We start from the raw sequence: 25,599 nt of genomic DNA on the forward strand, positions 1-25,599 counted from the left end.
CATCAAGCGGCAAAGGATGGCGTGTACCAAAAGGATAAAACATCAAGCGGCAACTGATGGCGTGTATCAAAAGAATAAAACATCAAGCGGCAACTGATGGCGTGTTTAAAAAGGATTAAACATCAAGTGGCAATTGATGGCGTGTATCAAAAAGATAAAACATCAAGCGGCAACTGATGGCGTGTTTCAAAAGAATAAAACATCAAGCGGCAACTGATGGCGTGTATCAAAAGAATAAAACATCAAGCGGCAACTGATGGCGTGTTTAAAAAGGATTAAACATCAAGCGGCAATGATGGCGTGTATCAAAAAGATAAAACATCAAGCGGCAACTGATGGCGTGTTTCAAAAGAATAAAACATCAAGCAGCAACTGATGGCGTGTATCAAAAGAATAAAACATCAAGCGGCAACTGATGGCGTGTATCAAAAGAATAAAACATCAAGCGGCAATTGATGGCGTGTATCAAAAGAATAAAACATCAAGCGGCAACTGATGGCGTGTTTAAAAAGAATAAAACTTCATGCGGCAACTGATGGCGTGTATCAAAAGGATTAAACATCAAGCGGCAAGTGATGGCGTGTTTAAAAAGAATAAAACTTCAAGCGGCAACTGATGGCGTGTTTAAAAAGAATTAAACATCAAGCGGCAACTGATGGCGTGTTTAAAAAGAATAAAACTTCAATCGGCAACTGATGGCGTGTTTAAAAAGAATAAAACTTCATGCGGCAACTGATGGCGTGTTTAAAAAGAATAAAACATCAAGCGGCAACTGATGGCGTGTTTAAAAAGGATTAAACATCAAGCGGCAAAGGATGGCGTGTTTAAAAAGGATAAAACATCAAGCGGCAACTGATGGCGTGTTTAAAAAGGATAAAACCAATAACGTTTTTGGAAACGGACATTTAAGTGCAGTCAAAGCACACAGCAATGAAACACCACTAACCAGGATGAAAGCACACTTGTCACCCTTTTCTCCAGGTCGATTAATACTGATTTTCAATGCCCCTCCTGTTGGCGAGTGTAATTTCATTTTTAAATTTCATTTTCATTACTTTATTGTCCCATCACTGGGAAAAGTTGGGTCGCTTCCTCCCAGTGGAAAGCTAGCAGCAACAGAGTCGCGCTACCCAGGTGTATGCGTGTTTAGGTGTAATCAGCCACCTGCATTTATGGCAGAATGACCGAGGTCTTTTACGTGCCACAGTGTGTGACATGGGGGTGGAACAGGAATCTACACATAAAAGTTGACCTGGCCCGGATTCGAACCTACGACCCTAGGAGCTACCAGGCCCCTCAGAGCCGACACATATTCTTACCTCCCCTTTGAAGACGCATTCACAATCAAGATGTTAGTTTTGTCTGGGGGCTATGCCATCGCCCAGTTGGACAGAAAGCCAAATGCGTAGAGGTTACACGCCGAGTCTCAGTGATTATTAAAAATAATGGTCGAAGTTAGCGGATCATGAAAAATGCGAGCTTTAGCGAGCTTTTTCATGACCGCGAACTGAGACCATTATTTTTTATAATCACTGAGACGAGGTGTGTAACCTCTTTATTCCTCCTTTCTTCAGTTATTCAAAGAAAAGAGGAGGTTTTTTGCGAAAGTTTGATCGAATCCTATTCACCTAACCAGTCAACCTGCGCAGGCGATCGATTAATGCGCGGTTGTATAGTTCCGTGCAAATCATTCCATTCTGTTAACACTTCTTGTCAGTTTTCCTATTTTGGACTAAAATCAAGTACACAGATATGCTGTTATTCTGCTGTGGCGGCAAAGGCAGATATTGTGTGTTCTGTATATGTTTTGGTATCGCTTAGGATAATGTTCTTTCGTCAAATGGGACTAGCAGACGAACTTTTGCACCCGTGTTCCAACGTTAAAAACTGTATGAAGTTCAGTTTTCTGGGGAAAATAGTGTATGAAACCGCTTCATGTTGTTTAAATTGATGAGATGTGTGCATTTGGTTGCGTGTGATCTGTTTATTAAATGAAATATTGTTGAAAACTGACCGTCGGATTGCAGTCTGTTGTCGAAGAAACTGAGTGAAAAGAAGGGGAACTACTCTTGTCGCTAGACAAAGTATGAGTTACTTGCCTTGCGGGAAATTGCTTGTGATGAACGTTTGAGCACGGCAAATCTAGATTCAGAAAACAACCGAACTCATGGATTTTATATGAAGATTCATGTGTTCAGGCCTGTAGTTGTTAATTTAAATGCGGTATGTTTGTATTGTTTGCTCCAGAGATGTATACTTCGTACGTTAGAGCGTTCGGAACTTTTTAGTCGCAAAAAGTAGTACCGAAACAGAACAACTTCTCAACCCATTGCACTATCGAGGATTCAGGCTGTTGCTGGGTCGTTATTTGTTTGGTTGCTGGGTCATTATCGAAAAATAACTACCCCTACAAGTTTACAGAGGTAAAGAAGCAGAGGGGGGAATAAATCCTAATATGGTGTCACTCTGAGGTTTTGATTTCTTGTTCCTTGACCTTTTTGTCCTTTGAAGTTCATCTGTTGAAAAAATCTGTAAAAACTATTTGAGAGGGATTTACAGTTGATATCTGAAGGTGTTGTAAAACAAACATTCTGCCCCAGTCAAAACTTTGGATCTTGTCAAAAATTCTGATTTCTTCCAAGAAGTTAACATGCAGTCTCGTCTAGGGGGACGTCAAACAAAACGACCTGCAGACCTTTTCCACTGAAACAAATATTATGTGTAGGACATGTTGCCTTCTCGCAAAGGCTCATCATCATCAAAGTCAAAGTCTAATGATGAGAAAAGATCGAGTTATCGCATTCTCGCGTTGCATGGCTCACCGTCATTATACAAAAAGATCCATCTAAACAAATGTGACACATGGCTTTTGAAAGAAAACCGTGTGACCTTTAATGTCGCCTGCAACATTTCCGTCATCAAAATGAAAGATTCATCCAAACCAAATGATGCGACTTAATACCCGCTTTTCTGCAACTGCTCACCAACATCAACATGAAAGATTCACCGAAGCAAAAGTGTCGGAATTAATGCGGGTTCTCGTCAAAGATTGATGGCCACCAAGCCGGGTGATTAATCGCCTTCCAGCCTGTAAACTTACCGTGACATCAGTCCGCTGACCGTGTTCCCGCCGCCATCGAGCCTCAAGGACAAACGGCTTTTCTTACCGCTCATTCGGCCAAAAACTTAACCCAAAAAGTTGCCCGAGAAATCGCTCGCCACGATTTGTGGCTGTGTTTTTCTCGACAATGTCGCGAGGGGTAGCCATCGACTGGGTGATGTCTGAGAGGCCGAACCTGATTCGTTCCTCGGCGGGTCTGGGATTTTCCACAGTCCGTGCACGGTGATGTAATCCGGCTTTCGCATGGCCAATTCATCTGCATTTCCATTTCATTTCCTCCGGGTTTTTTTTTCTTCTGTTGAAGTTTGCTCACTCTTGTCTTGTTGTCGTCTCCATGCTTCAGTTCGGCTAAGTTATTGGGCAGTTTTTTTGGTATTTTTTCTTCTTTTTGCAGAGAAACGTTATTTCTTTTGAAAAAAAAGGTCGGAGCTTGGTGGCTTGCCAACGAACCGGTCACCGTGTTATCCTTGAGCGTGCGTTGAACTTGTACTTAGGTTGTTCATGTGCTGTGTGACTGTCTGCTGGCCGGTCAACCCTTTGGCGGGGTCATCTCAGGACATTCCCACGCTCCTCGATCCCCTCGTCAGGGTCAAGAAGAAACCCAAGTAAGAAGCACACACATTGAACCACTTTCAAAAGAATCGGCAAAACATCTCACGCGTTTCAAAGGAAAGTGTCCTTTCTAGACAACAGTCTTTACCAAAACAATAACAATCTTGAATATAAGAGTGTTTATAACTGTTGTTGGGATTTCTTCTTCTTGTCGATCACACGTTAATATTGTCCACCCGGACAGCGAGGCGAATGATGCTGCCTTCCTTTCCTGCGTACAGCTTGCAACGAAGGGAAACTGAATAACGTCGAGGAACAAAAATGTCAGAGAAGTTGCAGTATGTCATTACCAATTTCTACGAAAAATCTGATGAAAATATGCCTTCAGCTCTTCGTGTGTGCGTGGAGGTTACTGCAGACTCACATTGAATCACATGGTCTACTGGCAGCGTTAAAATGACAAAACGCAAATGGAAAAGACATGTCCAGAGTAGTGCACATTAGCACCTTGACAAAGTTTGTTTGTTTTGCTTAACGCCCAGCCGACCACGAAGGGTGATATCAGGGCGGTGCTGCTTTGACATATAACGTGCGCCACACACAAGACAGAAGTTGCAGCACAGGCTTCATGTCTCACCCAGTCACATTATTCTGACACCGGACCAACCAGTCCTAGCATGCACTAACCCCATAATGCCAGACGCCAGGCGGAGCAGCCACTAGATTGCCAATTTTAAAGTCTTAGGTATGACCCGGCCGGGGTTCGAACCCACGACCTCCAGCTCACTGGGCGGACGCCTTACCACTAGGCCACCGACCTTAACAAAGTAATGCATCTCTGAGCGACTGACTGATTGACTGATTGATTGACTGATTGATTGACTGATTGCTTGATTGACTGATTATTGTTGTTTCTCTCCCTTAAACCTGGCGGACCATGCGGGACCGCATTGACTCACATCAAAACATATTTACAGCACAATGTATTTTGACACCAGTAACAGCAGGCTGTTGATCAAATCGTTGTGCACAATTTTCAAAACTCTCTATTTCCAAGACGGACGAACTGATCGTTGAACTCTTCAGAGCAAAACACCCCACCCCCTCGCACCCCCAACCCTCAATCCCCCTAACCCCCTCCCCCCAAAAAAATAAAAACATTGCTCTTCGTTAACAATGTGAATCATCAGACGTTCTTTACGAGGACATGCACGAGACTGGATCACTTCAATCAGCGACATTGAAGCAGTGTCCACAAAGTGGTCCACCCGGCCAGGGACGGGGAAGAGAGGTCACACGGAAGACGCTAGGCCAGAGACAGGGAGGAGAGGTCACACGGAAGACGCCAGGGCAGCCGGAGAGCAGCGCGGAATTTCACAAGAGCAACGCTGCCAGGACAACCGCGGCGGTGGACAAAAGGCAAGGTCGTGGAGTGACCCAGGCAGACGTACAGAGCTGTTGCTGCTGCTGCTAGGCCTCCCGGGTCTCCAGCACGTGAACACTGTGACCTGTCGGGCTGTGCAACCTGAGAGAGAGAGAGAGAGAGTTAAAGAGAGAGAGAGAGAGAGAGTGGGGGATGGTGAGGCTGCAATCTGAGAGGGAGACAGTGAGAGGGAAGGGAGAGAGTGAAAGAGAGAGAGAGAGAACGAGAGAGAGAGAGAAAAAGAGAGAGAAGGAAAGACAGAGAAAGAGAGAGCGAGAAAGAGAGAGAGAGAGGGGGGAGAGAGAGAAAGAGAGAGAGAGGGAGAGAGAGAAAGAGAGAGAGAGAGAAAGAGACAGAGAAAGAGAGAGAGAAAGAGAGAGAGAGAGAGAGAGACAGAGAAAGAGACAGAGAAAGAGAGGGAGAGAGAGAAAGAAAGAGAGAGAAAGAGAGAGAGAAAGAGAGAGAGAGAAAGAGAGAGAGAAAGAGAGAAAGAGAAAGGTGAGGCTGCAATCTGAGCGGGAGACAGTGAGAGGGAGGGGAGAGAGTGAGAGAGAGAGAGATATATACAAATATATAAGCTGGGAGAGGCAGAGACAGGGGGGGGGGGGGGGGGGTGGGGGGGGGGGATGAGGCTTAAATCTGAAAGAGAGAGGGAGAGATATGGAGGGAGTGAGATACTGCATGCAACCTGAGGGAGAGACAGGGAGAGAAAGAGAAAGAGAAAGAGAGATGGTTACAGTGACCTCTGAAGGTCGGCACGAGCTGCACGCGTAGGGGAAACATGTTCTACTTCCGGTATCACGTCTGCTTCAGCTTATCGATTTGCTCCCCTTGTCCTTACTGTCATAACAGCCCTTTCGGGAGTTTAGCAACTTTTCTGTGGCTTTTTCTTTCCTTCGTCTTGTGCTGAAAGAGATTTTGGCCCGTCTCTCTCCCCCCCCCCCCCCCCCCCGTCCCCGCCCCTTCCTCTTCACGTGCTGTTTCTTGAAATTCTATCAGCTGAAGCTGTTTATTCCTTAAACGTCATGTCGTCATCAAAACACACACACAGACACAAACACACGTGCACACGCACACACAAACACACACACACACACACACACAAACACACACACACACTCACAGAGTCAAAACAGAAAGTCCCGCACACACATAAACCGTCATGCACGCGCGTTGGGCACCCATTTAGAGTCTTCAGGGACCTGAACTGTTGCCATTGAACGACCGTCACCCGTTTATATTTCTGAACAATTGTTTTTTTTCGGAATCAGAGCAATTTTAAATCAGCGTTTAAAAAGACTTAGATTGCAAGATGAAAATAGCCAACTAGCGAGATGCACTCTACATTCATGCGTTGGTCTTGCTGAGACTATCAGTTTTTGCTGATATCTTCTTCTTCTTCTTCTTCTTCTTCGTTCATTAGCTGAAACTCCCACGTTCACTTATGTTGTTTTTTTTGCACGAGTTGATTTTTACGTGTATAACCATTTTTACCCCGCCGTTCAGGCAGCCATACGCCGCTTTCGGGGCAAGCATGCTGGGTATTTTCGTGTTTCTATAACCCACCAAACTCTGACATGGATTACAGGATCTTTGCCGTGCGCACTTGGTCTTGTGCTTGCGTGTACACACGAAGGGGGATAAGGCACTAGCAGGTCAGCACATACGTTGACCTCGGAGGTCGGAAAAATCTCCACCCTTAACCCACCAGGCGGCCGCAGCCTGGATTTGAACTCACGATCTTCCGATTTGGAGGCCGATGTCTTTTCCACTACACCACTGCGCCCGTCTTTTGTTGATAAGATAAGTACCCCTTCACAACAATACAAGCCCAGAAGCCAGTTGCTTGCTGACAAACCAGTCGTGTCGAAAAGTTGCTGATGAACTGATATCCGTCATAGTCCCACATGCGAATGAGAGGACCATTTTCAGGTTTCAATCAGGATGTTCTTGGTGTTTTTGACTTGTTTGCACCTAGCTTTTAATACTGGAGTATTGCCTTCTTCTTCTTCTTCTTCTTCTTCTTCTTCTTCTTCTTTTTCTTCTTCTTCTTCATCATAAGCAAAGGAGTTGACATTTGGTACACACAAAAATGATATCAGTATTCGTTTCCGGCTCATACTGATAACTCATTTTCTCGACATGTCTGTTATCATTTGCTAACAGTCATCATATTAGAAATAACTCATAATAGCAATTTTTGTGTGATAACAGCTTTTTCTGTGGACAGAAACTAGTCCGTATTAAGTGTCAAATTTAGAATGTACGCTACCAAAAGTGTAAAAGAGAGAAAAAGCCTAACAGTTTTGAGATTTCTGTTTCTTCAAATGTTTTGAGCGCTCTAGCACCTCTAGTTAGTCAGATCAGGAGGTGGTTCATATTTGGAAGTGGTCAATGTTAGGCAACCTTCCCCTATTTGCAACGCAGAATCTTACGGTATAACTTGGGAAGCAATCTGAGGGCCTTTTTCTCAGGTACTTTCCCTTTAAGGCACAGTCAGCCTCCCGTAAACCATCACAGATACTGTCAGGCTTTTACACACAGTACAAACACCCTTTCATTTAAACACTAACCGCTTGAGAACATCCTAGGTGCCCTCCGTAAAGAGCGAGCAATTTTCAAATAATTATTTTGTTTTCGTGGCCAGCCGGATTGTTCAGTATCACAATCGGGCGCCTCGTTTTGGCGCTAGACCTAACTTTTAAAATCGAAATAATAAATTGACAGCTTGTTACACAAACATTCTTAAATCATAAAATAATTCCTTTTCATCAAGACAAGATCAGTACAATTCGAAGTTTTAAAAGTTTGAAAAAAGAAAAGCCCCGAAACGTGTCAGTTCCTCTGAACGGTCAACCGCCATCGCTCTAGTTCGCGTGACTCGCAGCCGTTTGTTGCGTTTTAGATTCAGAGGTACACAATAACATGCTATTGCAGATAAGCTTACAGCGAGTCGCATTGAAATCACAAACTAAATTGTGAAAAAAAGCAAACTGGATCACACGGGTTAACGATGGCTCAGGGGTAAGATAAACCACGCAAAAATAAATTCTGTGAAAATTGCTCGCTCTTTACGGAGGGCACCTAGGATGTTCTCAAGCGGTGAAGGTTTAAATGAAAGGGTGTTTGTACTGTGTGTAAAAGCCTGTCAGTGTCTGTGATGGTTTACGGGAGGCTGACTGTGCCTTTAAAGGTGAGGTATAAGACATCGTTGTAAATTATGTGTGTGTGTGTGTGTATGTGTGTGTGCGTGCGTGCGTGCGTGCGTGTGTGTGTGTGTGTGCGCGTACGTGCGTACGTGCGTGCGTGTGTGTGTGTGTGTGTGCGCGCGCGCTTGTTCTGGCATTTTGACAGCCATCGCGTCCTCTTGTGGACCTCTTAATCCAAGGAAGATGATTTGTAGCCATGTTCCGAGGCTCAAGCGTGTAAAACGACAGAGAAACACTCGGAGCGCCGTAAAGCCTGTCCAAAACGTCAGCAGGCCTCGTAGCGCCGCTTTGAAGCCAATTCACTCTCACCTGTAAACAAGCTTTTCTGCACGTTTGGTAAGACGGATGATACACACAGACATTTGCTCTGGTTGGCAAACATTAAACATTCACCGCACGGCAGGTCTGCTTTTACAGGGGATAAGATCTGTGTTGCACACATCTGCCTGTGACTGTGGTGATGATATTTTTGCATTATGTTGATCTGTAGGTGCCCATCTAACAGCTACTGCTACTGACATTCTAACATCAGCACCAGGCTGCGCTTTTGTACAGGATTTTTTGTTAAATGTTTGATCTTATCGTGCCGTGATATCTCCATTTCAAGTTGATGTCTGTTAACGGGTGTTTAAAAAAAAAAGAAGATTCAACGTGGTCCTTGCCACTCTTCTGTGGAAAGGGAAGAGGCGGCTCTTCTGGACAACTTTTCGTTTCCAGAACCGGTGAGAAGGAGCGTCCTGAAGCACATTCACTCACTTTGATGTAATTAATTACCACTGTTGTGGTGCCTCCCAAGGAGATGATGCGGTCGAAGACTACCATCCTACTACCGTCACATTATATCAGACGTGTGAACGGTTGGTCAGAGAACACACACGCACGTGCATCCGCAAGTGTATGATTGGTCAAAACAAAGGCGGAGATATTTGACCCTTCAGATGAACTGTGAATAAAATGGAAGACATTCGACACCCCGCACGCTAAACTTTTTTTTATTTAAAGAAAATGCTGCTACACGACTAAATCAATTTTCTTCATGGATCACATTTTCCAGACTGCAAAAAAACATTATTCCTTTAATGCGAAGCAAGCTGCTTGCAGTCTATACCCCTGAGCGAAGTGGGACACATTCCCATGTCCCACTCTGCGGCATGCGATTAGCACGCAGCTGGGGGGGGGGGGGGGGGGGGGTATACGTCTGTACATATGGGACATTGCTGTAGACTAAATGCGCGCCAGCAAATGGACTAAAGATGAGCTAGCCGTCAGGCGAGATGGACGCATTCCTGCATCATGCCTGTCCAGACAGGGCTGGACTCTGGTCCCTGCGGGGGGTCATCGGCAAGTGGGCCAAGACCTGCTGACTCACTGCTGCCCTGCCAGCTTGTGTGTGTGTGTGTGTGTGTGTGTGTGTGCGCGCGCGAAAGTGCGTGCGCGAAAGTGTATGGGTTTGTTTCGGTCTCCGGAAGTTTTTTGTTTTTGCCCCCCCCCCCCCCCCCCCCCCCTCTCTCTCTTCTTGTCTCTCTGTCTGTCTGTTTCTGGAAATTTGTTTCTTGACCTTCTTTTCTTATCGCGTTTCGCTTTTGTTTTCATGGCAGTTGTCAGTTTTACTGACATACTCACAGCTTCAGTGCGTTTTGTTTAAACGTATTTGGGAACATATCATAGATGAAATAGTTTTATCGTCAAGAGCGCCATATTTGCGAACAAGAATCCATAATATTCAGAGTCATTGGTTTCCCACCAAATTATCTTTTCCCCAAATTATCATTGCCTCGGTTGACCCATTGCGGTTGTAAAGACCAGATAAACAAAGGGCAGTATTGTTATTGCTGTTTCAGTATTTTCAGCTGGACCTTGTTCGTACAGATCTTCAGCTGCTTCCGTGTGAACGTCTGTTGCTGTTTGAGTTGCTCACATTGGTTTGATATAAACTGCGGCTGGGTATCTGCATCGTAGTGATTTTGCTGAGGGTATGTCACACAGGCAGGTCACTTTCCACATTTCCGGCTGTCACAAAGTGTATGTTGTAGTGCAGAGCAGTCTGGACGATGGCCATTAAGTTCTGTACGTCATCCTTCACAGCCAGGTATCATTCCTCGTTGCATGTAATACAAGGACAGGAAGCGGACAACACATTTGTTTAGGTCCCTGCACATGTCGGCATTGAGGGCATTTGACGGTGACGCACGCGACACTTATTCTAACTTATCTGGTCAAGGGCGAAGACACACATTATGATAAACCACAGACTTAACAACTTCACAACACCCTCATACCAACGTTTACTGAATTCGTGACAAACATTGCCGTGGAGCTGCTCTAAAGATATCGTTTCTGAACGTTCACCCTGACAAGATTTTTCATTTTCTTAACGGGACCAGGATTTTGAACAAGATCTGAAAGTTGACCTTTGAAGGACTTCTGTGTCCTGGAACCTCCCACTGTTGACTGTGATATGACATGACTGTGATATGACATGACTGTGATATGACATGACTGTGATATGACATGACTGTGATATGACATGACTGTGATATGACATGACTGTGATATGACATGACTGCCAATAGCTTCTGAAGGTGGACCATGTTTTACACACAGGACAGAGGACGAAGTTAAACCGGTCCTGAATACTCTCCTTGGTTCAAAGGTCAAATCAATAACATTTGTGATAGCGATACCGTGCAGAAAGTTTTATATTTCCATGTTCCCGATAAGATATATACTTTTCTTGAAGATGTTGGTGTATCTGACAAGATTTGAATTTTTTTCATGGGCCATTCTATTTTAGGTTGCGGTAAACCTCAACTGTGAATAAGTTAACTCGGTGAGAAGCGGGTGGATCTTAAAACTCCAGTAAAGAAGAGTGTATGTGTCGGCCCTGAGTGGTCGCCCAAGGTCGGGGGAGCATTGAAAGTCATGAAACATCCAATTCATACCAGACGTTGGTGTAGTCTACTTTCCTTGACATGTGTAGAGTTTCTTACATTGAATCACATGAAAGACGGGGTATTTAAAACCGGGACATGTATAGGATAACCCTCTGTGGTTGTACCGGACATTAAAACATAAACCTAGATTTAGTAAGATGACGTCATCTCTACGGCTTCTGAACTTGTAGCACACTGACAGCATGCCTCCGCTTTTCCCTCCTCCGCGAACATGGCGTGTCTTCTTGTGCTGCACACGTGTGGACATAAGGCCTTTAAACTGGACACGTATAATAGGAGACCAAAACAAACCACAAAAAAACAGGATCAATCAAAAATGATCCTTGTACTTGTTCCAATCAGCATTAAATTGTTGAGTATTGCTACTAATGAAGGCGTTATATCTTTCTATTCTAAATCGTTGTTGTACAATTTTCTTAAAAATATCAATGTGTGGCAACATGTCTTTCAGTCTTGCGGTATACAAATAATATTTGGCTAGCAACAAGAACAATGGAAAAATAGATTTAACGTTGTCAGTCCTAGTTGACCCATTGGGGTTGTTTGGGGTAAAACTTAAGAATCAATCAGTACATGTAAACACATTTCATGCAAAAGGATTGTTGTTTTGTGTGAGTTTTTTTGTTTTGTGTGTGTTTGTTTTGTAAGTGTTTTTGTTGGTAGTCAACTATTTCACGAAAAAGAATAACTAAGCAGAAGTTACAAGCCAGAGATACGCTTTTCACAAATAAAAACTCAATTAGCACGAAGAAAAAGAATACTTTGACCATCCTAAACTGTCCTAGAGACAAAATTAAAAAACAAGGAGACTGCCAACGTTCCAAAATTCAGAATCAAAAAACAAGACAGGTAGGTTGTTGGAATGTTTGCTATTGACAAAACAACACATTCACAGATATCCCCCCCCCCCTAACGGTCTTTTAAGTGAACAGTTATTCAAAGATAAGTTTTGTGTGAATATTTGTTTGTCTGTTCACTTAAAAGATTGTTGGGTCGAAATATCTGTGAATGTATTGTTTTGTCAATAACAAACGTTCCAACAACCTACCTTTCTTGTTTTTTGTTCTAGAGACAGTTTCCCAGGTAGATATGCGTGCTTCAAAGTAGTCTGTTAAAAAGGCGAGAAGCCCGGGGGGAAATCTGGACAGCCCTGTTCATCCCCTGTGGTTGAAAGAGCCTGCAACAATTAACCATGAATCAGCCCTTTATTTCACGTGAGAACAACCAGAGGCCTACTTGGCACTTAAAAGCTGTGGGATGACACCCCAAGAACGCTTTTTGTTAACGGTTTGTCTGGCAATATTTCAAAGAAAAAAGTGTTGAGATGTTTGTCGGTCATGAAAACACCTGTAGCATGTTCCCCAATTTAAACTTCTCCAGCCAGACGTCTTGGCGTACATGTTACCTTTGCTGTCAAATGAATCACTGGGTTAAGACCTTGGCACATTTCGGATGTACCTTCTTTTCGTTTCTTTTTTACCTGCAGACAGAAGCAAATTGCAGCTCAACGTCTGAAGATGTTCCGCCCCACCTGCACTCTTCCCCTCTGCTGACAAAGCACGACGGCGCTACACACATAAATCAATACAATAATCAAAGGGATTATATCTAACGAGAAAACTGTCTCAAATCGCCCCAAGAGCTATACAGTACAGGTTGGGGGTTGTAACTTGTGACCACACACCAGGAATACCTTAAAATAAACGTTTGAGCGCTGAGTTACTCAAATTGAAAACGGCTGTGTTTTGAGTAGGAATCCCAGACTGTAATTCTCATTGTGACGCACTTTGTGCGACTCCTAGTTTTTCATGCGCTATTCCAAGAGATACCGATTTGAAATTGAGCCGAGAGCTACAGCGTTCGTTATGGGAGTTGAATAGATGACAACACACACGAGGAAGGTCTTAGAATTAGTGTTTAAGTGTTCTATTTTTGAAATCTGAATGCTGTGTTTGGTAGTCATTGCATGCAAACCATAATATTCTCCAGCGTACAATGTGTTTGTTTATGTTATGCGAAGCGTTTAAGCCCTGTATGGCACGGGATTTGCATGCGTTAGCTAGACTGTAGGTTTGACTTCCTCAATCCAACGGTCTTAATCTGCTTTGAATAATGGGTATCTATGAAAACTAACTAAATAATGATAACGACCGTAAGTGACTCATGACAGGAGAGCTGGGCGATGCAAACCGCTCGTTGATTAAATTTCATTTAATTATTTGGTCCAAATCGTCAGAAAACTTTCCAAAATGGCGCTTTCGGTATACTATTTTTAATTAACTGAAAAAAAATTGTAAATCCTTTTCGTCCCTCTGCAAACGATTCCGTCCACATTTTTATATAAAACACGATGTCAGTGTTTTGTGACAAAACATAAAACAAAGAACCGAGAAACGCTCGCACAGAGTCAGCGGCGGCAGACCCATTGACAAAGACAAACTATCAAGAATCCTGCGTTGACAATCACATGCAGAAAAAAACTGTCCATCTTTGCAGTTGTTTTCTCAGTAAGCGGAACAGCCTTCGGGTGGCGCAGTTTCAACATAAAGACTAGTAATGGCATGGTTAAGAAGATTGGCTTGAAGGGTGCACACAATTTTCATTTATAGAAGGATTTGTTCTTTGGTAACGTAAACAGTCCTTTGACGTTAAGATTGGATTTTGTTAAAAAAAATAAAATAAAAAAAAAGTGTGTGTTTTTTGTGCGTGTTTTGTTAAAACAAAATTTAAAACATACTTAGCGTTTTTGTTACCTGAAAGGTTATCTTTTATGTAATCATTCTGCAGCCTTGAATGTGTCGTAACGACGGGAGGAAAAAAGCATATGTTACGGCCTAACTGATCCCCTGCAATTCGCGGGCCCAAATAGACACTGAACTATTTCTTCAAAACATGTGTTTACATTAAAAAAAATATACATGATTGTACACTCCATATTTACTCACAGTGTTGTTTTGGGGGGATCCCCGCACACACATCATCCTTTCCTCGAGTTGACCCATTGCGGTTCTTGGGGCCTAATACACCATGAGCAAAAAACTCATTCCGTCGAAGGCCGCTCCCCCCCCACCCCTCCCCCCCTCCCGCGACCCCTAATCCTTCGAAAAGACTGTTCCTGCAGAAAAGATACTACCTTACACAAGACGCAGAAGAAGTATTGCTAACTTCACAACTACGTCAACTATCGCCCCCCCCCCCCCCCTTCCGTTCGCCACCCCCTCCACCCTTCACCTCCTTCAAATGTTTCTTTTTACATTTAGTCAAGTTTTGACTAAATGTTTTAACATAGAGGGGGGAATCGAGACAAGGGTCGTGGCCTATATGTGTGTGTGTGTGTGTGTGTGTGTGTGTGTGTGTGTGTGTGTGTGTGTGTGTGTGTGTCTGTGTCTGTGTGTGTGTCTGTGTGTGTGTGTAGAGCGATTCAGACTAAACTACTGGGCCGATCTTTATGAAATTTGACATGAGAGTTCCTGGGTATGATATCCCCGGACGTTTTTCTTTTTGTCGATAAATACCTTTGATGACGTCATATTCGGCTTTTTGTAAAAGTTGAGGCGGCACTGTCACACCCTCATTTTTCAATTAAATTGATTGAAATTTTGGCAAAGCAATCTTCGACAAAGGCCGGGGTTTGGTATTGCATTTCAGCTTGGTGGCTTAAAAACTAATGAGTGAGTTTGGTCATTAAAAATTGGAAACTTCTAATTAAAATTATTTTTTTATTAAACGATCCAAAATCAATTTCATCTTATTTTTCGTCATTTTCTGATTCCAATAACATATACATATGTTATATTTGAATTAAAAACAAGCTCTGAAAATTAAAAATATAAAAATTATGATCAAAATTAAATTTCCGAAATCGTTTTAAAAACTATTTCATCTTATTCCTTGTCGGTTCCTGATTCCAAAAACATATAGATATGATATGTTTGGATTAAAAACACGCTCAGAAAGTTAAAACGAAGAGAGGTACAGTAAAGCACAGCGCAATCGCTACCGCGCCAAACAGGCTCGTCACTTTCACTGCCTTTTGCACTAGCGGCGGACTACGTTCAGTTTCATTCTGTGAGTTCCACAGCTTGACTAAATGTAGTAATTTTGCCTTACGCGACTTGTTTTAAATTTCTTGTCTTCTTCTCACTTTTGTTTAAAGATTCGCGGGTTATTTATGTTCTCAGTTTCAGTACTTCGGGGCAAAAACAAAGACCTCCAGAAATAGACCAGTAAAACGTGTTGGTGCTTCCAACCTTCAGGAGTAGACCAGTAAAACGTGTAGACCAGTAAAACGTGTTGGTGCTTCCAACCTTCAGGAGTAGACCAGTAAAACGTGTTGGTGCTTTCAACTTTTAGGCAGACGCAGAGAGCGGTGTGAGTGAACCAAAGATCTTCTACTGCTAGAGTAAGATCGTTGAGTGAACTGCTCCAGTTTATGGTCATTTGTGACCCTCCACCACGAAATGAGTCGCATGTCACCTCGCGCGGTTCTGCGCTAGGCTTAAAGGATGAAAAAGGATAAAATCTCGGGACACTGTAGCAAGCACAAGACAACGGATAGAATCCGAGCGCGATTTTTCTGGCCAGGGATGTCTACAGCTGTCGCAGAGTATTGTAGATCCTCTGATATTTGCCAGAGGACTCAAGCCAAGGGAAAGACAAGAGATATTCCCTTAGATAACATGCCAAGGATAGAGACACCATTCAAGCGAGTAGCTATCGACCTCGTTGGCCCCTTGTCTTCTCCCACGGAGGAGAAGCACTCGCACATCCTGACAGTCATCGATGTGGCGACTAGATTTCCGGAAGCAATACCACTGAAGAAGATAGACTCTGTTACAGTGGCCGAAGCACTGTTTTCTGTTTTCGCCAGGATGGGGATTCCCGATGAAATCCAGTCAGACAATGGATCCCAGTTCACCTCAGACATGATGCGAGAGTTCCGGAAGTTACTCTCCATAAAAGGTGTATTTTCGTCGCCTTACCATGCGCAGTCCAATGGTATCGTCGAGCGTCTGCACGGCACCCTGAAGCCCATGCTGAACAAGGTCATCTCGACTCAACCAAGGCTGTGGCACAGGTATCTGCCGGCATTACTCTTCGCCATCAGAGAACTGCCCAACGCGAGTACAGGATTTTCCCCATTCCAACTGCTCTTCGGAAGGCAACCGAAAGGACCCATCGACTTACTCGCCAACGCCTGGACTGGCAGAGAGAGTGCCCAGGAGGCCAAGACTACCCACCAATACGTCATTGACTTGAAGACCATGATCTACGACGCCTGTAAGGTGGCACACGACGCAGTGGACAATGCCAGAGCGATTCAGAAGCATCACCACGACAAGAGATCCACAAGGAGGAAGTTCGCAGTCGGAGACCAAGTTCTGCTACTTCTACCGACTACAGCAAACAAGCTCCATATGCAGTGGAAAGGCCCTTACAGAGTTGTGGAAGTTTTCAACAATGACTACAGAATTGACATGTTGACCACGCAGAAGGTATACCATGCCAACATGCTCAAGCTCTACGTAGACAGAGGCAACAGCACCGCAAGAATGACAACAGAGAGGAAGAAGAAGTACCAGACAACGATGTCAAACCAGATGCTAGTACCGAAGACGATACCCTACGACCAGATCGTAGGAAACAACGTGTGTCCCCAGGGCACCAAGCCAACAGCGGTAGCAGTATTGCTAGAAGAAAAGGACGGAACACCATTCAACCGTGAGACTGTGGAACTGCCGCAGGATGAGGCAACTTCCAGCTGGAAGGAGGCCCACATCGATGAAGAGTTGGACCCTGATCAAGTCCAGGAGGTTGAAGCAGCGTTCCGTGAGTTCAAGCAATGTTTAAGAGCATCACCAGGAGCATCAAGAGGCACAGTAGTCCATTCAATCCGGGTGACGACAGACGTACCTACGCGGACGAAACAGTACCCACTGCCATTCGCAGCACGGGAAGACATTATCCAGGAAGTGAAGGAACTACGAGAGTTAGGGATCATCGAACCCTCCACATCCCCATACTGCTCCCCGATTGTTCTCGTTCCCAAGAAGAATTCGACGCGGAAACGTATGTGTTTGGACCTGAGGGCCCTTAACAAGATAACAATTTTCGACGCAGAACCCATTCCTGATCCTGAAGAGATTTTTGCATCATTGGCAAGTGCAGAGTATTTCACCAAACTCGACTTGGCCAAAGGCTACTTACCAGATCTTCATTGAGAAGAAAGACAGACCAAAGACGGCATTTCAGACACCACAAGGACGCATGCAGTTTTGCCGGGTACCCTTTGGACTAGTCTCAGCCCCAGCGACATTTGCGAGAGGCATGAGAGAGCTGCTCGGCACGAGCACCATCAGTTTCTTTGATGACATTCTCATCGCCAGCGTTACCTGGCAATCAAATAGTGGATTTTTTTCTGTAGACATTGTTATTTCTGTTTAGGTGTTTCAGTAGTTTTCTATGCGGGTAAATCATGCTGCATGATCAAACAATCCAGCTGGGTGTTGTTTTTACCATGTTACTCTGAGAAAAAAATAACACAGAGATTAAGTTGAACTGGCAGTTTGACTGAAGCAGTGGTAATAACACAGAGTTGTGCTCTTCCTACAATCAATTGTTTTATGTGGATGATGAAGTCCGTACATGTACTTGGTTGTATTATTTTGCTAGACTATTTGTTTCTGTTAGATATATCTGCTCACAGGATTGTTGTTCATAATTTGACATTACATTTACTGCTGATCAAAATGTATTGTTGGAATAGATCTGCTTAATATTCTGACTGCAGTTTTGTAATAAAATCAAAGAACACAGATGTTTTAAGTATCAAAGTGCTTTTCACACACACACACACACACACACACACACACACACACACACACACACATACACTCACACACTATGAGTATGACTGCAAACATGAATTTGTACTTGTATTACTGTATTACAGAACCTGATCTGAAAAAAAGGACAACAGCAAATTATTCATGCAAGCTTGCTGTATTAACGATTTCTTTATCCATTTAATAAAACACTGAATTAAAAGATAACAACTATAACAACGTGTGTAAGTGTGTGTGTGTTTGTGTGAATGTCTATGTGTGTATGGACGGACACTGATTAAAACTGAGACTCATCGATTATCCAGGTGAGTGTAAAAGAGGGAGAGAGAGGGAACTTTCAGGTGGGTGGTGACACTGAACCCCTATCCCTTACAGAACACATTCAGTATACATGTACTCACTTCCTTTCGTCTGCGTTTCGTGAAAGCAGATTGTTCTGATGACATTGGTATCCGGTTTCTGACCTCCTGTGAGTGGTCAACAATTGTCGGAACTGGAACTGCGTTAGGCAACAGCTGTTTTTTGTGTGCCAGGTTTTCTTGCCGGCTTAACTGCGTTCGCATTGGAAGAAAGTGTCGCGAAACACAGCACATCGTGTTGACCGTTCCACAATTCGAGACAGTTAATCAGTCTTGCTGCAGAAGTTGTAAGCCCATCGGAAAAAGGTGACAACTGATGCCTGAACCTTTTTTCTATACTTCATAGCTATCAGCAGCCGTGCGCATTCCTTCGGCGTGTTGTTGATGCTCGATGTAGGCAAACGCCCACTTGAGCGTAAGCTGTAACTTTCGGTTTCCTGACACTAGATGACGTCACAGCCGGTTCTCGTCTACTGGCGGCCATTTCGAAGTCTCGTGTAGCAGACGAATTTGGCGGAACGTTTTTAATTAAATCATAATTATAAAGCTACGAATCGGTGAATTTCTTTACATTTTTGACATCTTTAGGTGCATTTTTCTAACCTTCAGTCATCGGTTAGTGGTTCTAATAACCTTTAAAACAGCATGGTCTGGTCCTTTAATATAAGTCAGGGGAGTGTCTGGTAACAGTGTAAGGGTCACCTTAGTCACAGGCTTATAACTCAAACAGATTTTGCTCTTTTCTAAAACGGTTTGCACCACTGGATAGAGCATAAAAAACTCTTTAGCAAAATGTAAAAATATGAAAATCATGCAAAGGTGACATGCGACTCATTCCGTGGTGGAGGGTCACATTTCTCACCGGTACACGTACATCCCAGGTCAACGTTCTGGGAGAAGCTGTGGGCCGCAGTTTAACTTTCTTTTCTCTTTTTTTTTCTTCTGAATTTTTTTCTTTTTTGACATGACGGCTCCAGACCTGTTGATAGGAACTTGAGGGCCACCTACAGCGCTCCTCAGACAGACAGTTGCTGCGATGTTAACCTAACCTTTGCGTCTTAACCACTGGCCCACACAGCGCCAAAGGAGCCAGCCAGACGGTACGTAATAACGCCGTCGTTTATTTGGGTGCCAGCTCTCATGTGTCTGGCCCGGCCCGTGGCGGGAAAGCAGCTTGTGTGTGTGTGTGTGTGTGTGTGTGTGTGTGAGAGAGAGGGGGGAGGGAGAGAGAGAATGAGGGTAGGGTGAGAGAGAGGGAGACTGAAACACACACACACACACACACTCTCTCTCTCTCTCTCTCTCTCTCTCTCTCTCTCTCTCTCTCTCAGAGCTAGGTGCCAGAAACTGCCAGCTTGGAAAACAGATTACCAGCGTGCGTGCGTAAGAGCCTGGTAAAACAATACAACTTAATTGTCTCGTCCGGAGCAAGTGGCTGGGGTGTTGTGCTCAGGAAGACGCCAAGAAAAAGTTCAAGTATCATGATCGCAGATAAATTACCTTCAGTGTTGGTTAGGTGACGTTAAACACCCACACACACACACACACACACACACACACACACACACACACACACACACACACACACACACACACACATCAGCAAACTGAGCTTTTTGGACTGCGTGACCCAAAGGGGGAGACTTAAGTACTACTTTCCCAAAGCTTGAAAACCGTTATCCTCGAAACCCCAAGACTTGTTAGGAAAGTTTTGTTGGTACCTTTGTCCTTGTTATCGTCTTTTTTTTAATTGGTCATTTTCACAAGTAAGAACAGACCTGTTGATTAAGTAGCCCTGAATTCGACTGTTTGTGGTTGTAATTGGTCATTTTCAACAATCGGTCAACCAGTTTTAAATGTGAATTTGGCCTTCTTTGGCCTCTTCTGTGTGCATCAGTACTGAACTTGCCCCAGAAGCAATCTTGCAGCTTTTTGACAATATGGACAATCCTTATCTTACCGGGTAGTCTGTCGGATCCGACGAGGACGTCTGTGCTTGTGAATTTCATCTGGTGTGGAGTCCCGGCTGGCTGTGGAGTCCAATTCTGGAGAGGCAAGGCCGCCGCTGTGGGCACTGGGGCTGTCAGACTGGCGCAGTGGCCTAGTGGATAAGACATCGGCCTCCTAATCGGAAGGTCGTGAGTTCAAATCCCGCCGCTTGGTGGCCGGGTTAAGGATGGAGAATTTCCCGATCTCCCAGGTCAACTAATGTGCAGACCTGCTAGTGCTTTATCCTCTTTCGTGTGAACACGCAAGCACAAGACCAAGTGCGCACGGAAAAGATCCTGTAATCCATGTCAGAGTTCGGTGGGTTATAGAAACACGAAAATGCCCAGCATGCTTCCCCCGAAAGCGGCGTATGGCTGCCTAAATGGCGGGGTAAAAACGGTCATATACGTAACAAAACCTTGGGAGTTTCAGGCCATGAACGAATCAAACAACTGGGACTGTTGTGGTTAGGCTGGTGCAGCAGCTGCCGCCGCCTTCGTCTTTCGCAGGCCTCGGAAAGACCTGCTTGTCGCTTCTCCTCAAAGATGCCGTGGACTGTGAAGGAACGCCGGCCAATCTGCTCCTCAAAGATGCCGTGGACTGTGAAGGAACGCCGGCCAATCTGCTCCTCAAAGATGCCGTGGACTGTGAAGGAACGCCGGCCAATCTGCTCCTCAAAGATGCCGTGGACTGTGAAGGAACGCCGGCCAATCTGCTCCTCAAAGATGCCGTGGACTGTGAAGGAACGCCGGCCAATCTGCTCCTCAAAGATGCCGTGGACTGTGAAGGAACGCCGGCCAATCTGCTCCTCAAAGATGCCGTGGACTGTGAAGGAACGCCGGCCAATCTGCTCCTCAAAGATGCCGTGGACTGTGAAGGAACGCCGGCCAATCTGCTCCTCAAAGATGCCGTGGACTGTGAAGGAACGCCGGCCAATCTGCTCCCGTGCACGCTGTTACTGTTCCTTGGGGAAGATACCGGCGTGTGTGATGGTTGTGTGTTCCTGTGAAAATTATGATGTTTGATGAGAACCTTCTTTTTATTGTGATAGACCTGATTGTAAATAGTTTTTCAGCATGGAGCGTGCCATGTGAACTGAGAAAAGAAACAAATTTACATCGGACTCGAATAGCAATATCAGCTGAAGAGACGATACAAATGATAACCAATCAACCTTGTCCAGGGTTGGTTGGTTGGTTGGTTGTTATTGTTTATTGTCTCTTCAGCATTGTAATGCTTTTCGAGGCCGATGCAAGCTTGTTTCCTTTTTTCAGTTCACATGGTAACATGTATGTCATTCAACTTATCCTGTGTGGTCTGGTAATTAAAAGCCTTGGGGTTCCTTGAGAAAAAGAAAGAAATGTGTGCCTCAAGATTAGGTGTCGGTCGCTTGACTTAGCAGTCGAAAAATGAGAACGCCGTAGGAAGGAATCGACACAACAACATGGCCCTAAAATTAAGGATGGGGTTGGCGGGGCGTGAAACAAGCGATAACCATAAAGAGCGAGCAGGACGCGGGCAAGTGTCCGAGTTGCCTGAGCCCCAGGGGTGGGTTGCATGAGACGACTTAAGCTGGGCGGAAATGTGCTCAAAGTTTAGATGGTTGACTTTACGCCGAAAGCGCGAAAACCGGGGTGCATGAGCGGTCTTGCGTTCGTTGAGCACAGCGTTTCTTGCTTAACTTTGAGCCTGATCCCCCCAGGCTTAACGCTGAGCTTGGCAGAGATAACAGACTTAACCAGCCAGTTGCCGCTTGCAAGATGATTTTTTAAAACCTTTTATCATTTGGTGCTATAATAGGTCGCACCAACGCGACGGAGTTAGACAACTTTCTTGTTTACTTCATCTGTGCCCGGCAATCAAAAGGTTTTTGTTTTTGTTACATTTGGTCAAGTTTTGACTAAATGTTTTAACATAGAGGGGGAATCGAGACGAGGGTCGTGGTGTATGTGTGTGTGTGTGTGTGTGTGTGTGTGTGTGTGTGTGTGTGTGTGTGTGTGTGTGTGTGTGTGTGTAGGTGGTTTTACCGACAAATGGGGACGATTGTCACTGGAGAGCAGTCAAATGGGGACGCTTCCGACAAACGGGGACGTCCCCATTTGTCGGCCCGTGCGACCCCATTTGACTGGATTTGAGCAGATTGAGCGACCCCATTTGACTGCTTCCTAGCATCCCTGTGGACAAACGGACTGGATTTTCACACAGATTCATACACATATTTTAGCTCTGCACTTTTTGGTCTGCTCAACTAAACCATGTGATTTTTATCATGTGACTTCAAATGACTTTACAGTAACTGCTTTCATCAGAATTCAGTTTCTATTCAAATGCAGTCAAACTAAAACATTTATTTGAATTAAAAAAAAAAAAGTTATTGCATTTAATATATTTTATTCAGAATATTTTGAAAGAGTTCTGATTATTTGATCACGGTTTTTTTTGTATTAAAACAAAAACAAACACAGAAACATATGCATTCCTGTAAAAAAAAAATGATTACAATTATTTTGTTATGAGATTTATTTTAGGTTAATTCGAAGTGTTGTGTCTTTGTCATTTGTTGGTTTGTGCAGTGCAGTTGTTTTGTCAGTTATTCTTCTCTTCATTTGTTCTATCGTCTTTCTTCTTCTTTTTTGTGTGTGTATTTTTGTGTTTTTGTGCCTGAAGAAGACCCTTAGGTCGAAACGTCGCTGTTATTCGTTCCGTGTTCGTCATTTTAACGTGAGTACATTGCTTTTTGGTCTCTTTATTGTTCCCTCTCACGTCCAGTCGCCATTGTTTAATACATGTTTTAATGTGTTTTGTATAATCCGGAAGCAGGAGTTTAAAACCTATGTATATATTAAGGGAAAAGTCTGGGTTGTGGCACTCGATCACTAGGTGGGGCACTGCCCTTCGCTCCCTGTTACCCGAGTTCCAATCCTCGTGGTAAGGCGTCCGCCCCGTGATCGGGAGGTCGTGGGTTCGAACCCCGGCCGGGTCATACCTAAGACTTTAAAACTGGCAATCTAGTGGCTGCTCCGCCTGGCGTCTGGCATTATGGGGTTAGTGCTAGGACTGGTTGGTCAGGTGTCAGAATAATGTGACTGGGTGAGACATGAAGCCTGTGCTGCGACTTCTGTCTTGTGTGTGGCGCACGTTATATGTCAAAAGCAGCACCGCCCTGATATGGCCCTTCGTGGTCGGCTGGGCGTTAAGCAAACAAACAAACAAACCCGAGTGCCAACAACAATAGGATGAGCATCAGAAGCGAAGATAAAGAGGGAATTTTTTTCTCTGCGCGCGCGCCAGCAAGCAGGATGTCTCAGAACTGAAGCGGTAATAGTATGATCTAATTACAGGCGATGGGTTTATGGGTCACGTGATTATATATATGAAGTCTTCTATCGCGCGCGTATCTCCAGACTCGGACTCAAGGCGCAGGAATCTATTTATGCCGTGTGAGATGGAATTTTTTACACAATACATCATGCATTCACATCGACCAGCAGATCGCAGCCATTTCGGCGCATATCCTACTTTTCAAGGCCTATTATTCCAAGTCACACGGGTATTTTGGTGGACATTGTTTTATCTATGCCTATACAATTTTGCCAGGATAGACCCTTTTGTCAATCGTGGGATCTTTAACGTGCACACCCCAATGTAGTGTACACGAAGGGACCTCGGTTTTTCGTCTCATCCGAAAGACTAGCACTTGAACCCACCACCTAGGTTAGGAAAGGGGGGAGAAAATTGCTAACGCCCTGACCCAGGGTCGAACTCGCAACCTCTCGCTTCCGAGCGCAAGTGCGTTACCACTCGGCCACCCAGTCCACGTGATGTGGGGGCGGAGCCAAACATTGGTTGATACTTACTGTGTTGACATTAGTTCATTGGCCCCGCCCCAACATCATATGACTTACTAATCCATGGGCTATCATTGGTTCATGTTTTTGGCGCTAAACTATCTGACAGGTAAAGAACTATTTTGATGTGACACGTTATTACTTGGTGCAAATACGCGCAGTGTTTAAAACCACTTGGCGGACAGAACTGTGCATTCTCACAATTCGACACTTACTACATCCATAATAACCACACCGTTGATCAATCGCTGAGAAATGGCACAAATGACAGTTGGGGAAAACATTCAGAAGTTGGAATGATCTTACTGAACGGCTGGCAGACTTTTCCAGAAAGAACGATTTGGTGTACGTGGTCAAATACAGTCGTGCTGTTCAACTTGCGAACAAGAATTCAAAACAGCCCTTTCCAGACGAACTGAAGTATGCATACGCAAAACTTGTGTGCAAGTACTCAGGAAAAGGACGACTCACAGGCCGAGGTGCGAAGAGGAGCAATGGGTAAGCGGATTAATATTTAGTTGCTATACTTCTTATGCGTTCTTGTCACAGATAGTAACTCGTATGAATGTTTAATTTTAATATTATTATTTTTTTTATGTTTACAATGTTTCAACATTCATTCCAGTATCGACTGACATTTTAACGAGTGCGGAAAGTCTGTCTGTCTGTCTGTCTGTCTGTCTGTCTGTCTGTCTGTCTGTCTGTCTGTCTGTCTGTCTGTCTGTCTGTCTGTCTGTCTGTCTCTCTCTCTGTCTCTCTCTCTCTCTCTCTCTCTCTCTCTCTCTGCGCGCACTTCTTCTTCTTCTTCTTTGTCGGACAGATTTTTCACACAAATGACCAGGAAACCAGATTACGTAAGCCGTGTCAGCTGTACCCTTTGTAAAAGTCAGCGTAGCTCGAGAACGGCATTGAAATATTTTCGGTGTTCTTTACCTTGCCCAATAAGAGTATACGTCACACACTCGAGTCAAGGACGTCGTAAAATGGCCCTCGGTCAAGTTTTCACCGAGAACCATTTTATGATGTCCTTAACAATTATGTGTTAGTCGGCTTAGAATATGCGCGCAGGTTTCAAAGTTTTGATCCATTCGATTATCTCAACAGACATCCTTTGATTGTAAAGTTGAATGCGGGCACATGATGGTTGAAAATACTTAACTTGAAAGTTTCCCGCTGTGGTAGATTTTTATGGTGGTTGTCACACAGGCAGCGACGGCTTTACTGGTCGGACCCAGTTGTGCGTTACCTCGCTTTTGCCTTTAATGACTGACTGACTGGCTGACTTTGGGGATTAACGTC

Source organism: Littorina saxatilis, linkage group LG12 (assembly GCF_037325665.1).
Source record: "Littorina saxatilis isolate snail1 linkage group LG12, US_GU_Lsax_2.0, whole genome shotgun sequence".
Classification (NCBI taxonomy): domain Eukaryota; kingdom Metazoa; phylum Mollusca; class Gastropoda; order Littorinimorpha; family Littorinidae; genus Littorina; species Littorina saxatilis.